This window comes from Capricornis sumatraensis, chromosome 2 (assembly GCF_032405125.1).
Source record: "Capricornis sumatraensis isolate serow.1 chromosome 2, serow.2, whole genome shotgun sequence".
Taxonomy (NCBI): domain Eukaryota; kingdom Metazoa; phylum Chordata; class Mammalia; order Artiodactyla; family Bovidae; genus Capricornis; species Capricornis sumatraensis.
The window spans coordinates 45,864,026-45,879,629 of record NC_091070.1 but is presented as its reverse complement, the minus strand read 5'-3'; the positions used below and the strand labels follow the sequence as shown (position 1 = coordinate 45,879,629).

The 15,604-nt window shown below is 40.7% G+C and overlaps 1 non-coding gene across 1 annotated transcript; it reads left to right on the top strand.

Moving 5' to 3' along the window:
* Positions 1-290: 290 nt before the first annotated feature.
* LOC138074639 (U6 spliceosomal RNA) lies at positions 291-396 on the top strand. Its single transcript, XR_011144470.1, has one exon. It is a non-coding gene; the product is annotated as a U6 spliceosomal RNA (small nuclear RNA).
* The last annotated feature ends 15,208 nt before the right edge of the window (positions 397-15,604 follow it).

Sequence of the window (15,604 nt, the reverse complement as noted above, 5' to 3'; positions counted from 1 at the left end):
AGGGCAGAATGAGATCATGGTACAGTCAAAGGGCTTCCTGGCCCCTAAACATGGCTGTGGAGTCCCCATATCACTACTTTGCCTGCTTCCCCTCTGACATACTGACTGTCTCACAAAAAGTGGCTTTTGTCACCCTGACATTTCTGAGAGTTGCCCTTAAGCCTGACTTCAGGCCATGTGAGGGATATTTAGAAGATCCAAGAAAACTTTCAATATCTGAAAGGTTAAGGCCAAGGGGTAGAGGATGGAAAGTTTGGTAAGAGGGGTTTAAGGTGACCTCATGGCATATTGTGCTCACTTCGGCAGCACATATATTAAAATTGGAATGATACAGAGAAGATTAGCATGGCCCCTGCACAAGGATGACACGCAAATCGTGAAGTGTTCCATATTTTTTGGCTTCCCTGGTGGCTCAGAGGTTAAAGCATCTGCCTGGAATGTGGGAGACCTGGGTTTGATCCCTGGGTAGGGAAGATCCCCTGGAGAAGGAAATGGCACCCCACTCAAGTACTCTTGCCTGGAGAATCCCATGGAGGGAGGAGCCTGGTAGGCTATAGTCCATGGGGTCGTAAAGAGTCAGACACGACTGAGCGACTTCACTTTCACTTTCATGGCATATTGGAAGCTCTGTCAAGAAGAGCATTTCCAGCCTGACATCAGAAAAGGTATTATCAGGGTGCTTTCCTAATGAACACTCAAAAGTATCAAGAGCCTTCTTTGGCATAGTGGCCTCTCAAGGGTCCCTCCTGAAGGGTCCCTCATCTTTCCCTTTACCTCCGCTCTCTTTTGCTCTTCTAGCATCAAGTAGACCTGAATAGTAGTGGCTGTCTCCTTTCCAGTGGGCAGTGTCTTCAGGAAGCTCATGACCATCATGAAGTGAAAGGAAGGACAATAGTGCCACTGGTGGTTGGTCAGTCTTAGGAAACCTGACTCTTTGCCACTGAGTGCCTCATCAGCTAAAGGGAGAGTGTATGTGGCAGGCGCAGGAGTAGAAGGTGGTCCTCACCATCTAGATACGTGGTATCTCCAACCTGTCTGGTGAGCAAAACTTCCCAGGGTGCTTCTTAAACTCCCAGAGCCAATCAATCAGATTCTCCTGGGAGGTACCCTAAGAATCTGTGACTTAACAAATAGCAAACAAGAAGTTTTGGTGATTAGCAAGAATAGCTAGAATAGAATCTAGATCCATTCAGTAAAATTGTCAGGATAGGAGTAAATGTGCTCAACGTGATGCTAGGATGTTCGATGGCACTACGTGTACATACTCATTCACTCACTAGCATCAGGGAATATATATTTTTGTTAAACACCCACCATGTGCTAGCAACGGCAGTGCTGAAACTACAGCTCTTAGAGCACTTATTACAGACTACACATGACACCACATATTCTAGGGCTCTTGAAGGCGACCTTCTTTTGTGTGAAGACATATGAACACAGCATACCCATCCAATTTAGAAAAAGAAAACAATCAAACCAATTGTTTGACAAAATCAAAGAGCTCTTATATCAATTATATTTCAAATACTAAATTGTAGCTTTGCTAAGTAATATGAGAAGTTCAAAGAGAAAATTAAAATATTATATCCTCTAAATATGACTTAAAATTTATTGAACACCTGCTCTAGCCAGGTGTGGTTAGACATCTTAACATCTGATCTCCAGAATAACGTGGGGACCTCTGACTTCAAACTCTATGTTGTGCTGCGCTTCCTCCAGCCACATCATGTGGTCTTCAGTCTTATACATCCCTCCTGACTCCAGATCCAACAGTTAATTGTCTGGTAATCTTGGACAAGTTACCTAATTATTCTGAACCAGTTTTCTCACCTATAAAAATCACGATTATATAACTGACTTTGCAGAGTCATTGCAAAATGAAATAATGTTTCTGCTACTGGTAAGTCACTTCAGTCGTGTCCGACACTGTGTGACCCCATAGACGGCAGCCCACCAGGCTCCCCCATCCCTGGGATTCTCCAGGCAAGGACACTGGAGTGGGTTGCCATTTCCTTCTCCAATGCAAGAAAGTGAAAAGTGAAAGTGAAGTCGCTCAGTCGTGTCTGACCCTCAGCCTTCCAGGCTCCTCCGTCCATGGGATTTTCCAGGCAAGAGTACTGGAGGGGGGTGCCATTGCCTTCTCCGAATAATGTTTCTAAGATATCAAAATAGCAGTTGATGCATCGTAGGTGTTCAAAGCTAGTTCTTTTCCTGTCTTTAACTCCTCTCTCCAGTCCATTTGGTACCCACTCTGTGAGCTTCAGTCATCCCAAATGGGAATTGAGACTGAAATTGTCAAAGTCACCAAAAGGCTCTATAAATTCATACAGTCTACATGTTTCTGTATAGGAGAGATGTGCTGTAGGAACAGGGTTTCTGTATTAGGCAGCTACTGCTGTTGCTGCTTAGTTGTTCAGTCATGTTCGACTCTTTGCAACCCCATAGACTGTAGTCTTCCAGGCTCCTCTGTCCATGGGATTTCCCAGGCAAGAATACTGGAGTGGGTAGCCATTTCCTACTCCAAGGGATCTTCTGGACCCAGGGACCGAACCTGCATCTCTTGCATTGGTAGGCAGATTCTTTACCACTAGCACCAGTTGGGAAGCCTCTAGGTGGCAGGTGGAAGATACCAAATAAGTGACCACAAGATTAGCACTGGGGAGTCTGGGGAAGAACAAAGCCACTATGGACTTGGTAGCATAAAAAATTTCAAAATAATAGTGAGGTTTGAAGGAGAGACAGATTTCAGACACATAAAGAAAAGGGAGGAAGTACACTGCAGGTAAGGAAAGCATGTGATTCAAGGTAGACATGAAGGTGAAAAAGTTCATGTATATTCAGAGGTCAGTGAGATGTCAGGATACAGGAATGTAGGATTTGTGAAAAGGTTAAAGGGAACTATAGGACATGAAAGTTCAGGTGACCAGATTACAGTGATCTAGAATGCTGGTTCAAAAAGATAAGTGATGGGGAACCACAGTTTCCTGAGCTCTCTAATAACAGGATAAAAGCTCTGTGCTGGGAAATGTTTATCTAGAAGTCATACAGCAGGTAGAATTGGAAGGGGAAGTAGAGACCAACTTCACATAGTGAACATGCCCACATTTCAAAGATCTTCAGCCGGACTCTTTTAGTTCTCACTTTGCAACTCACTTCCAAGTCACTGTTTTGGGTTCTGCCTCCATCAACTCTCCATCCTTTATTCAAGCCTTTGCCCTTCAGACTCAAGCTTTCAGGATCATCTTCTACTCTTTCCTCTCCCACGGTATCCACATCCATCCAATTGTCATTCACAGTGACAACCTCACTCATTCACTTAATGTTAATAGTGTGCTTGGCACCACATTACAAGCATCTGTCATCTGTGTGCTGTCATCTCCATCCATGCTGCCAAACCCCTCATCCAGACCTGAGTCATTTCTCATCTGGTTGACTTCCGCCTCTTCTCTTTGGGCATCTATTTATCAAACATCACTAGCATTCCAGCTGATGAACAAAGTACCCAGAATTAGGGTATTAGTGCCAGACAGGTCCTTAAAAGTCATTTAGTCTGATGCTCTCAATTTATTAAAAAGGAAACCGAGGCTCTGAGAAGTAAAGCCACGCTGCAAGGGAACTTTAAATGAACTTTAAACCCAGACCACCTGATTCCTGCGGCTGCTCTCACGCTGCGCTATATTGTCACCTATATGATTATGGAGTATGATAGTTCCCCTAGCAAACAAAGCACAAAATCAGAACCCAGAGAGCTGGAAATAAAATCTAAACTTGCTGCTTAATAAAAATAAAAAATAAAATAATTTACAATATGCATACATACACAGGAAGATAGTCATTGATTTCCTTCCTTTAGAGTTTAGAACAACAATCCAAAGAATCTCCTGGACAGAACAGAGCAGAAGATGGGAAATGATACCACCCATGGACCAAACCAGTTAGCTGCCTATTTTGTAAATAAAGCCTTATTAAAACATAGTGACGCCCATTCCCTTACATATTATCTACGGCTGCCCATGAGCTACAACCACAGAGTTAAAGAACTGTGATAGAGGCCATATGACTTGCAAAATCTAAAATATTTACTATGTGGCCTTTTATAGGAGAAGTGTACTGAACTCTAAATTCAAGCATTTTGTTGTTGTTCAGTTGCTCCAGTATGCCTGACTCCTTATGACCCCATGGACTGCAGCACATCAGGCTTCCCTATCTTTCACTATCTTGCAGAGTTTGCTCAATCTCATGTCCATTAAGTTGGTGATGTCATCCAACCATTTCATCCTTTGTCGCCCCCTTCTTCTCCTGCCCTCAATCTTTCCCAGAAAAAGCGTTTTTTCCAACAAGTCCATTCTTTACATCAGGTGGCCAAAATACTGGAGCATCAGCTTCAGCATCAGTCCTTCCACTGAATATTCAGGATTGATTTCCTTTAGGATTGAATGGTTTGATCTCTGTTGTTCAAGAGTTCGAGCATTTTAGTTTTAGGCAAAGTTGAAGTGAATTCCACCTCTTTGAGGAGGGTTTTCTAGGAGAGTCATCCAAGGGAATGGCTGGCCTAGAGTATGCAGGCACAGTTACTGTGGTTTTCCACCTCTTATGATCCTAACTTTGATGCTAGTCGGCCTAGGTTATTGTTACCTCTGCAGACAGAAGCCTATAGATACAATTCCACCTGTCAGCACCCGAACACTACCCACTGGACTCCCAACAGGCCTCACTGCCTCCAGTCTAAAGCGCCAAGCTGCATTCCATACAGCTGCCAGTGTTCCTCACTACGAGCTCACTCTTTCAGACACACACCAGTCAGGCCACCCTTCCTGTATAGAATACTCTGGTGGCCTTCCTCCTGGAGTAGGTCTGTTCCACCGTAGTCATGCATCAGGTGCCCAATACATATACAAACCTAGGAAGATCTTGTCTCAGAAGTGCTAAATATGAAAAGTAAATGTCACCACTGTGGAGAGGCCTTCCCTCCTCACCTATCTGAAGGACACTGGCCCCAGGGTTTTGTCCTATTAAACTCTATTACCGTTTTATTTTCTTAACAGCACTTATCAGGATTTGACAGATTGAGGTTATTTACTTCTTTATCATCTCTTTCCATCAAATAATATGAGCTTCTCGAGAGTGTGGGCAGTATCCCAAGCACCAAGAACAGTGTCTAACCCACAGTAGGGGCTCCAAAGACATCTGTCAGATCCGTTTGGGTAGCTTTCCTTCATCTGGCACTATTGTCCTCTCTGGCTACCTGTCTAGCTTTAACCCTTCCTGCACCAACACCCCAGTTCCTCTATACTGCCCACTTAAGCAGTTCAAGCACACTATGCCACCTGGGTACTGCCAAGTACCATGCCCACACCCTTACTGCATTCTCTGCTGGAATGACCACACTGGCCTGATGAGCTCATGATTGCTCTCTTCCAAGCCATTTCTCAGTTGCCTGCTCTTTCCTCATCCAGGTAAGCAGAGGTGATCTCCTTCACCATTGAGCTTTCTTACAGACCATACCATTTTGGGGGTTATTTAATAAATGAAGACTTCCTGTCACTAAATTGGGGACTCCCCAAGGGGATTCATTTGGTATTCCCAGAGCCTAATGTTGTACTTGACATACAAGACCCTAGATAAATGTTCTTTGAATAGATAGATTGGTAGGGAAAGAAGGAAAGGAAGCAAGGAAAGAAGGGAGGCAAAGAGGAGAGAAGGGAAAGAAGGGAGGAGAGAAAGACAGAGAAGAGAAAGTGAGAAACCAACCCTTCCCATGGAGTTGGCTGCCCTGTGCTCACATTTCAATGTTACATTGCTAAATCAGCTAGCCCTGTATTGCGAAGCTAAGAGGATAGCGCCAGAAATACGATGTGTTCAGTGATTTCTTCTGAAGATACTACTCTTGGCTTCTTCATCTTCTTGAAGATGCTTCAAGAGGGAGAAGGGATGAGCCTTCCTAACCAGATTTGGGGTGCTGTTTTAAAAGCCCTTCACTTGGGTTCTTCCTGAGCAGAGACTCAATAAGGTGGTGAAGGAGAGAAGCATAAAAAATGCCTCAAGAATAATTGGCTTCAAATGTTTTTACAAATCTTCAGCTTTTCTCCAAGGCATAGTCAAAGCTGCTATTTGTGACATTGAATGCTTTAAATAAAAAGTTTTATACTGTCTTTAAATATACCTTAGGGGAGTGGCTAATGCTGAAAATATTTTCCTCGGATGGGGAAGCAATGGAAATTGGGTTTTTTCCACAATAAAACATTGCCTCTTCCAGTCAAAAGAAATTTTCACTTGGGTCTGGGATGCACACAAGAGAGAAAAGAACTGCTACTGAAAACCTTGCACATGCTCTGAAAGGCATTTTGCATATGGTTATTTCCAATGATATACCTTTAAAAATATTGCTTTCTTATGGATGTGTTTCATTAGTCAAAAGGGTGACATTTCTCTGTTTTAGTGAAATAGAGTTAAGTTCTAATCAGATGAACCTGACATAAATATCCAATTCTAACTGATAGCAGTTTTACACGTTCATTGATGATAAAAAATGGCTTCCTGATTAAATGAGAAATTCTAGCTACTTCTTAGGAGAATAGCTGGGAGGAAAGAGAACATAAAATAAAGATGTATTGCAGAGTATAGCAAAGCTTTGCAAGTTTCACATTTTTCTTAAATGCATGTGACAGGGCTCCAGTGGAAAGCCTTATGGGGAAATAATTTACAGTGGCTGAAACTAAGGCTTGAATCAGTTAATTGATCCTGCCCTGAGTCACTCTGCAAATTTGTGGCAGGAATGGGATTTGAACCCATAGCCACTGAGTGACAGAACTGTTGCTCATCTTGGGAGCATTCAGGTTATTCAGTGGCATCAGGAACATTATTAGAACTTAACACCAGAAAACCTGGCTGCTAAGGTTGAATTCCATCACAGTTCTCCTGAGTCACATCCCACAGCACCCCAAGGGGCTACTAGGTTGACCTGTTAACTACTCAGTAGTCATTCTCCTTACAGAATGTTCAATAAGGCCATAACCATTTATTTTTACTTTTAGCTTAGTTTACATTTAGTTTATTGTTTTAATGCTATGGAATTGTTTCTTTTTAATTTAAAGGGAAAAAATTTGCCATATCAAGGATAGCTTTTTTTTTTTTTTTAATTTAGGCCCCAGTAAATTCAGGATTTGTGGTAATTCCACCCAAACTGAAGCTAAATCTTGTACTGTTTATGAAGGTGAACCAAGAAAATTAATAGCATAAATAAAGGACCTATTTAAATTACTTAAGTATAATCACTTATTTTTAAGGATGCTGGCAGGGCATGGTTTCCAGTGAATATGATAAATGATGATAACAACTACTATATACTCAGAGTCTCTCGCCAGACTAAGAACAAAGAGATAACACCATGTGTTATCTACTCTGGTCTCTACAACAAGTTGATGAGATGGTCTCTTTTACAGATAAGAAAACTAAGAAAGAAATTACTTGTCCAAGGAATCAAGGCAAGAAAGAGGATTTAAACCCAGACCTGTCTGGCTTCAAAGCTCATGTTCTCATTGTCATGCTTTACTTCAATAATTCCAAGTCTTTGTCAGGGTGGGGGCAGAGTAAGTGGTCCTGAGCCTTTTAAGAATCTTATGAAAAGTGAGAATCAAAATGTTGCATATGATTTCAAAGAAAATTTTGAACTCAAGAATGCCTATCCTACTGCCTATTTATAAATTTCTTCTGTTCATAAAAGCAAGTCATCCACTAAGCTATTTTGTTAGAGTATTATTATTTTTTTTAAATAACTGTATTCAAAAGCAAAACAACACTTATTTACAAACAGACTAATCCTGACATTCCTCCTTAGTTGATGTTAATGAAATTTTGTTGAATAAAGATGGAGTTGAATAGCTCCTCAACTAACTGATAATTTATTCTATTTTATTTTGGGCAATATTTTGGTTGTTCCAAGAATTGGTCCAGTTGAGAAGCTGGCAACTGCCTAGCAGTTTGGTGGCAGTGAAATTTAGAGGCCAGACAGAGGCAAGGCAGTGTCATGTAGAGATATGTCAGAATATGAGACAAAAGGAAAAATCAGTAACATAGATCCTATGTTAAGAGCTTGATATTTTCTAAATCATGATATTTTGCTTTAAATTTGATTTTTGAAATACTGTATCAATATGCTATTTATTTTGGTTCTTTTAAATGTTGGGGTGTTCCCTTAAATTTTGCATCTGAGATGAATACCCCACTTAACTCACCCTAGTCCCAGCCTTGGATGAAGGGCTGGGTGTGGCCAGCAGACTGTTTGTTTAAATGGGATATTTCTCATGAAAATCAGTATTTCTAGCATCCTTTGTTAAAACTGGCAGCACTGGACTTGCATTTCCTTAAGACAAAAAGTGGCTTTATCTGAGTGACAGCTGCCTCCAGTGGGGAGTACATGTTCTGTAGCCCTCACCACTTCCTGGCTAGTTCATTACTGCCTGGCCCTACAGGATGTGAGCTGAGCATTCTGGGGCTAGCCCAAATGTACAAATGTTATTCTTGAGTCTGCTTGTTCTGCCATAGCCTGTAACATTCCTTCAGAATTACTGATGTGCCACCTTTGACATTAAATCACAAGATAAGATCTCTGCCAGCAAGACCCTGGGAAAAATTCCATTGACTAGCACTAAAGCATCATAGATCACAGTGCTGGAGTGTGCGCTTCTCGTTTTCCATGCAGAGAAAACTTCTCCACATCCAGACTTAACTCACAAGTAATTTTTCTCAATGCTAAGACTTTTTGAGCTATAGTGTGCCTCACTCTGCGCTGAGACTTGTACATATATGACCTTATGTAGTTATTACAAGAATCATATATGATGTATAAATATCTCCATTTTACAGATATGGAAACTGAGTTACTAAAAGGCTGAGAAAATTGCCCAAGAACACATAGGTGGTAAAGGGAGGAATCTGGACTCAAACCCAGATGGATGACACCAAAACTGACAGCCTTTACCACTATTCACCCTGCTTCTCTGTGCTCTGCTGTTATTTCTTAACAATAGACACCTCACTTGCTAAATTTTGCTAATTGCTCTTTGCTATCAAGGGCACTAACATTTCACAAGCATATGGAATTTGATCAAAGAGCATACAACAGCTGTCTATTGTATTAAATTCATGTTAAGAGCCTATCCTCCTTGTTTTTGTGCCTTTTTTCATTCCAGATTAATTTTTCAAAGGTTAATCACATGACACTTATTTTAATTATGCCTCTCTAGTCACGACAAATGACAGTGCTTGACTTCTTGTTGCCTTCCTTTGTATTGTGTGACCAATGAGATTATTAATAAATGCCTTTTTATTATGTAGTCATGCTGTAGGTGCCCACAGGGCACAGGCCGGCCTCATGTATTTTATTCTGGGTGCAGTGTCAGCAGGGCCTTGTGGATTTGCTAATGAGCTAAATCCGGTTAGTGCCACATGCCCTGGACTGCCACAGATCTTTTAAATACATCATTGCTCTCAGAGACTCAGCTGGGTTCAGTTGAAGAGAGATTAACTTCTCATTCCAATTAGTGGAGAGTCATACTGTTGGAGAGAGAGCTGCTTATGTAGCCCCAAACCCAGGACCCTCTGATCGATGAACCAGTGACCAGCCAACAACAAACTTAGAAAAGAATGGCTTCAAGAAAGGATTTTGTTGTTGTTGTTGTTATTTGCTTTTTTGTGTGCCTTAGAGATCACCATCTCCTAAAGAGGAGAGGCTGTTTTGTTTCCCATTTGAAAAATATATTGACTTCTATCTAGAATAATGGAAGCTTAAAAAACAAGGGAGTGGAACATTTAAAATAAATTTAAAATTCTGTATTTTAATCCTTGACCAGATTTGTTCACTCTGAAACACAGTATGTAAAGGCTATTTTGTTACATGTTTTATTTTTTTTCAGATAATAATAACACTAACTAACCATTATTGAGTGCTTACAGGGTAGGACACTCTTACAATTGCTTTATGTGTATTAATTTAGTCCTCACAACAACCCTTAGACAGAGATACAATTAACCTAAATTGTACTGCTCCAAGTTCATCTTTGTCTCTTTTATCTCTTCTTACATCTTATTCTTCTTGAGTAAACATTTTAAGCTATGTGTATTACTCGTATTACTTTCCTGTGCTTTCGTTAATAGGGTAAAGGAACAGTTATTTTAAAGTGGAATGCTTCTTGAAATGAAAGTCAAGCCCAAATCAGGCCTCTACAAAGATACTGCAGATATACAGAAAAAATAAGAAAGTTTCAAAACACAGAGAAGCAAGAAAAAAAATGCACTTTTCCTCTAGTTTCTGATGAGAAAAAGGTGTGCAAAATAAAATATTCAGCTTGGGAATCAAGAGTAGTATAAATGCACATCTTTCTTTCATTTAAGATTAAAAATAATCGAGAAAAATAGAATATAAAATATGCTCAATAGTAAAGAAAAATATCCTGTTCTGATTAAAATCATCTCATTATTGTACCATAGTAAGACACACAGACTGATCCATCTAAAAGAGAACTCTGGAGGTATTCTTGAATCAAAATCAACTGTGCACACCATAACCACAAGCCCATCTGAAAATCAATGAGGTCTTTTCTAAAAAAAAAATACCAAAAACAAAAAACATGTTTTATAGGAGAATGTATTCTCTACAAACTATGAAAACCAAGAGCATTTTATTTGGGGGTTTGGTAAACAAACCATTTTTCAAAAGTGATGTCCCATACAAGATCAAGTATCATGATCCTTATTTGTTTTAATGGAAGGCAAAGGTAAGAACAGACTCTAAATGTGTAAATGCTTTTTGAAGCTACAACTGTACACACGCACACATACACATACATACATAATGGCTTTAAAATGCCCTCTGTATCTAGAGGTAGCCAAAGGCAAGACTTGCAAGGGGAAAAGGTTTGAATGGACATGTAAAGTGTCCATAAATGTGCTTTTTCAAGAGTATAATTGCTTCTTTATCCTTAATGTCTGCCAGGGAGTCAAGAGTGACTGATGCTGTAACATATAGCAGAGCAAACAAAGGATTCACTTGAAAAAATTACAGGAGAAGATTTGAAGAGTGTGTGCTTGCATGTATCTGTGAATGGGGAAGGAGGGTTTGCTTTGTGTGATGGTTAAATGGGGTAGAGGGGGTGGATACAGGCATTGACCAACCAACTAAAATCTTGAGGACCACAGAGTCTCAGCTTTTTTTTTAACTCCATTGTAACAATAGTTAAATTTTAAGAAGGAAACCTGCTTGTTCCCTATATTTCTGAAACAGAATTTGCTCATCACTTGAGTCCTAAGAGACTCTTCCCTGTTTTTTTAAATTTTTTAAAAGCAGCCTCAGAAGGATTCACTAAGTGAAGGGTAAAAATGTCTCTTCACTTAGGGTTGGCTTACCCTCCTTCCCCACTCGGCTCTCTCCTGGCCTGGCCTACAGGTCACCCTTCATGCTGCCTGGGACCACACAGGGGTTGATAACCACCTCTGGTCCTCTCCATGTTGCCTTAGGCTCAGTGGCCTGTGAGCCTCAGGAGGGCCCGGGCTGGATTCTGCTCATCCACGTGTTCCTGAATGTAGGACACAGATGCTGCATGGCCAGTAAAGCTTTGCTAAAGGAAGAAAGATTCCAGTTATCTCCTAAAAATGTGTTTACTGAATCTGGTAAAGAGGAAAGCAGAAATGTTTATGATACAGCCATTCAGTTCAGTTCAATTGCTCAGTCGTGTCCGACTCTGCGATCCCATGAACCGCAGCACACCAGGCCTCCCTGTCCATCACCACCTCCCGGAGTCCACCCAAACCCATGTCCATTGAGTCGGTGATGCCATCCAACCATCTCATCCTCTGTCGTCCCCTTCTTCTCCTGCCCTCAATCTTTCCCAGCATCAGGGTCTTTTCCTCTTCGCATCAGGTGGCCAAAGTATTGGAGTTTTAGCTTCAACATCAGTCCTTCCAATGAACACTCAGGACTGATCTCCTTTAGGATGAATGGTTGGATCTCCTACCCATTAGACAGTATAATTTTATTTAGTTTTTTGATCAGGATCATTTTTTCCATCCAGAGATCAAAAAATGTTATAAAACAACACTTTCCAACAATTAATAAAAATCTAGTGTTTAGCAAACAAACAAAAGCTAGTGCCAAGAAAGGTATCTTTGATGTCTTAAAAAAGGAGAGTACAGTGCAGTTGATGCAAATAGACAAGCTTTTAGGTTTTCACCCTGAGTCCTTGAGCCATGAGATTCATCCTGGAAACCTTGTTTGGAGTGATGGCAACCCCAGGGCCAGCCTTGCAGATCTATAACTTTAGGCTGGGACTATCATGGGAATAACTGAGCTTTGGAACTAGTGATTTGCCAATCCTCAAACTCACATAATGGTGATTTGTGTCCGAAATTTAATGTACTAGTCTACAATATCACATCTCTTAAGCATTCAATATGTGCTGAACTTTTTGCTACCAACTGGCCAAGACAAGATCTCTATCTTTCGCAGGGCTTGCAGTCTAGTAAGAGATGAGTGTGTAAATAACTACCTTAGTTAGGTTCTCAACATGTAGTTCCCAGACCAGCAGCATTAACATTACCTGTTTGTCTGTTGAAATGCAACCATAGCTCTTACCCCATCCTGCTTAGTTAGAAATTCTGGGGTAGGGCAATTTTTAGTTTAACAAGCCCTCCAGGTGATTCTGATGCACATTAAAATTTGAGAACCTCTATTCTCAAATTAAAAATTGAGATTGCAAGCAGTGGTTTACAATGCTGCCTGAAAGCTTATTAGAATCACTCGATGCATACCTCCCCCTACCAATTGAACAGAATCTCTATTCATTATCATTGTTTAGTTGCTAAGTTGTGTCCAACTCTTTTACGACCCCATGAACTATAGCCTGCCATGGGATTTCCCAGGCAAGAATACTGGAGTGGGTTGCCATTCCCTTTCAGAGGTTTTCCTGACCCAGGGATAGAACTCCTGTCTCCTGCATTGCAGGCAGATTCTTTACCACTGAGTTATCAGGAGGCCTTCTATTCATTGAAAGTGAAAGTTGCTCAGTCATGTCCGACTCTTTGCGACAACAGGACTATACAGTCCATGGAATTCTCCAGGCCAGAATACTGGAGTGGGTAGCCTTTCCCTTCTCTGGGGGATCTTCTCAATCCAGGGATTGAATCCAGGTCTCCTGCACTGCAGGCGGATTCTTTACCAGCTGAGCCACAAGGGAAGCCCAAAAATACTGGAGTGGGAAGCCCATCCCTTCTCTAGCAAATCTTCCTGATCTAGGAATCAAACCAGGGTCTCCTGCATTGCAAGCAGATTCTTTACCAATTGAGCTATTAGGCAAGCCCGTTAGCACCCTCTTTAATCACTTTTTTTTTAACCTGGTTTTTGTCTTAACTATGATTGTGCCTGAGATACCACTGACAACATTATAATGTCCATTGATCTTCCTGAAACTTGTTCTATTAATTTTTTCTTAAATGAGCTTTTATTTCTAGCTCACAGTCTACTTGAAGGTCTGGCTTTATAAGAATTATTTCATGTGTCCGAAAAGTTCCAAATATCCCTAGAGATCTTTCCTAAGCAACTACCTGTTTTTCTTCTTTGAGTTTTTTCTATGTAGCTTGAAGCTACCACCACCCCCATTCAGATAGACTCCTTCAAGAGAAAAAATAGAAAATAATCAGTACTTGCAACTTACAAGTAAAGATTCCAACATAACAGAACTAAATGGAAAATATTAATAAGGTTAAAAGGCTAACTACAATTTAAGGTTTTTTTTTTTTTTTTTCGCTTTTGGCTTTTGGCTGTATTGATATCAAGAAAGTGTGGTAAGCCTGGTTATCTTATACTGATAAAATCTGATTGGAAAACAGCTCTGCTCACCACAATACTACCAATGCCACTTATCGTGTGGGAAATGTAAATTAAAACCACAAAGAGCTATCATCTCACACCTGTCAAGATAGCTATTATCAAAATAATGATAATAATAATAATAACAAAAGACAAGCACTGATGAGGCTATGGAGAAATTAGAACCAGTGCACACTGAGAGTGGGAATGCAAAATGGTAGAGCCACTTTGCAAAACAGGATGATGTTACCTCAAAGAATTAAAACTAGAACTACCATGTGATCCAGTAATCCCATTTCTGGGTATTTATCCAAAAGAATTAACATCAAGATCTTGAAAAAATATTAGCACTTATTCACAACAGCCAAGACGTAGAAACAACCTACATGTTCATTGACAGATGAGCAGATAAGGAAAATACAGTATGTGCAGACAATGGAATACTATTCAGTCTTTAAAAACATGGAAATTCTACAATAAGAGAAAATAAGGATGATTCTTGAGGACATTATACTAAGTGAATAAGCCAGTCACAGAAATACAAATACTGCAAGATTCCACTTACATAAATATCTAGAAGAGCCAAATTGATAGACTCAACGAGTTGAATGGTGGTGATGCTGAGCAGAAAGTGAAGAACAAAAGGGCCTCTTGATGAAGGTGAAAGAGGAGAGTGAAAAAGTTGGCTTAAAGCTCAACGTTAAAAAAACTAAGATCATGGCATCTGGTCCCATCACTTCATGGCAAATAGATGGGGAAACAGTGGAAACAGCGGCTGACTTTATTTTTCTGAGCTCCAAAATAATTGCAGATGGTGACTGCAGCCATGAAATTAAAAGATGCTTACTCCTTGGAAGGAAAATTATGACCAACCCAGACAGCGTATTAAAAAGCAGAGACATCACTTTGTCAACAAAGGTTCGTCTAGTCAAGGCTATGGTTTTTCTTGTGGTCATGTATGGATGTGAGAGTCGGACTATAAAGAAAGCTGAGCACTAAAGAATTGATGCTTTTGAACTGTGGTGTTGGAGAAGACTCTTGAGAGTCCCTTGGACTGCAAGGAGATCCAACCAGTCCATCCTAAAGGAGATCAGTCCTGGGTGTTCATTGGAAGGACTGATGTTGAAGCTGAAACTCCAATACTTTGGCCACCTGATGCAAAGAGCTGACTCATTTGAAAATACCCTGATGCTGGGAAAGATTGAGGGCAGGGAGAAGGGGATGACAGAGGATGAGATGGTTGAATAACATCACTGACTCAATGGACATGGGTTTGGGTGGACTCTGGGTGTTGGTGATGGACAGGGAGGCTTGGTGAGCTGAGGTTCATGAGGTTGCAAAGAGTAGGACATGACTGAGCGACTGAACTGAATTAAACTGATGCTGAGCAGGGCCCTGTGGGGCTTCTGGGCATAAAGCTTTCCTGTGTCCCCCATTTCTCTGATTATAGGAAACAGCCTTCATTCAGCCTTCATGATCTTCCCTGAGTTTGAGCAGGTGTATTTAAACAGTTGCTAATTAGGGAAGGGAAGAAATGCAAGACAAAGGGAGAAGCAGTCAAGAAAAACAATAGTGCAGCCTTGGGGCAATGTCCTGTTTCACCATCAAAAAGATATACCCAACAATATATTTAACCTATTTTACAGATACTGACACCGAAAAAAGATGTCCTTTTCATTATAGGGGACTGGAATGCAAAAGTAGGAAGCCAAGAAACACCTGGAGTAACAGGCAAATTTGGCC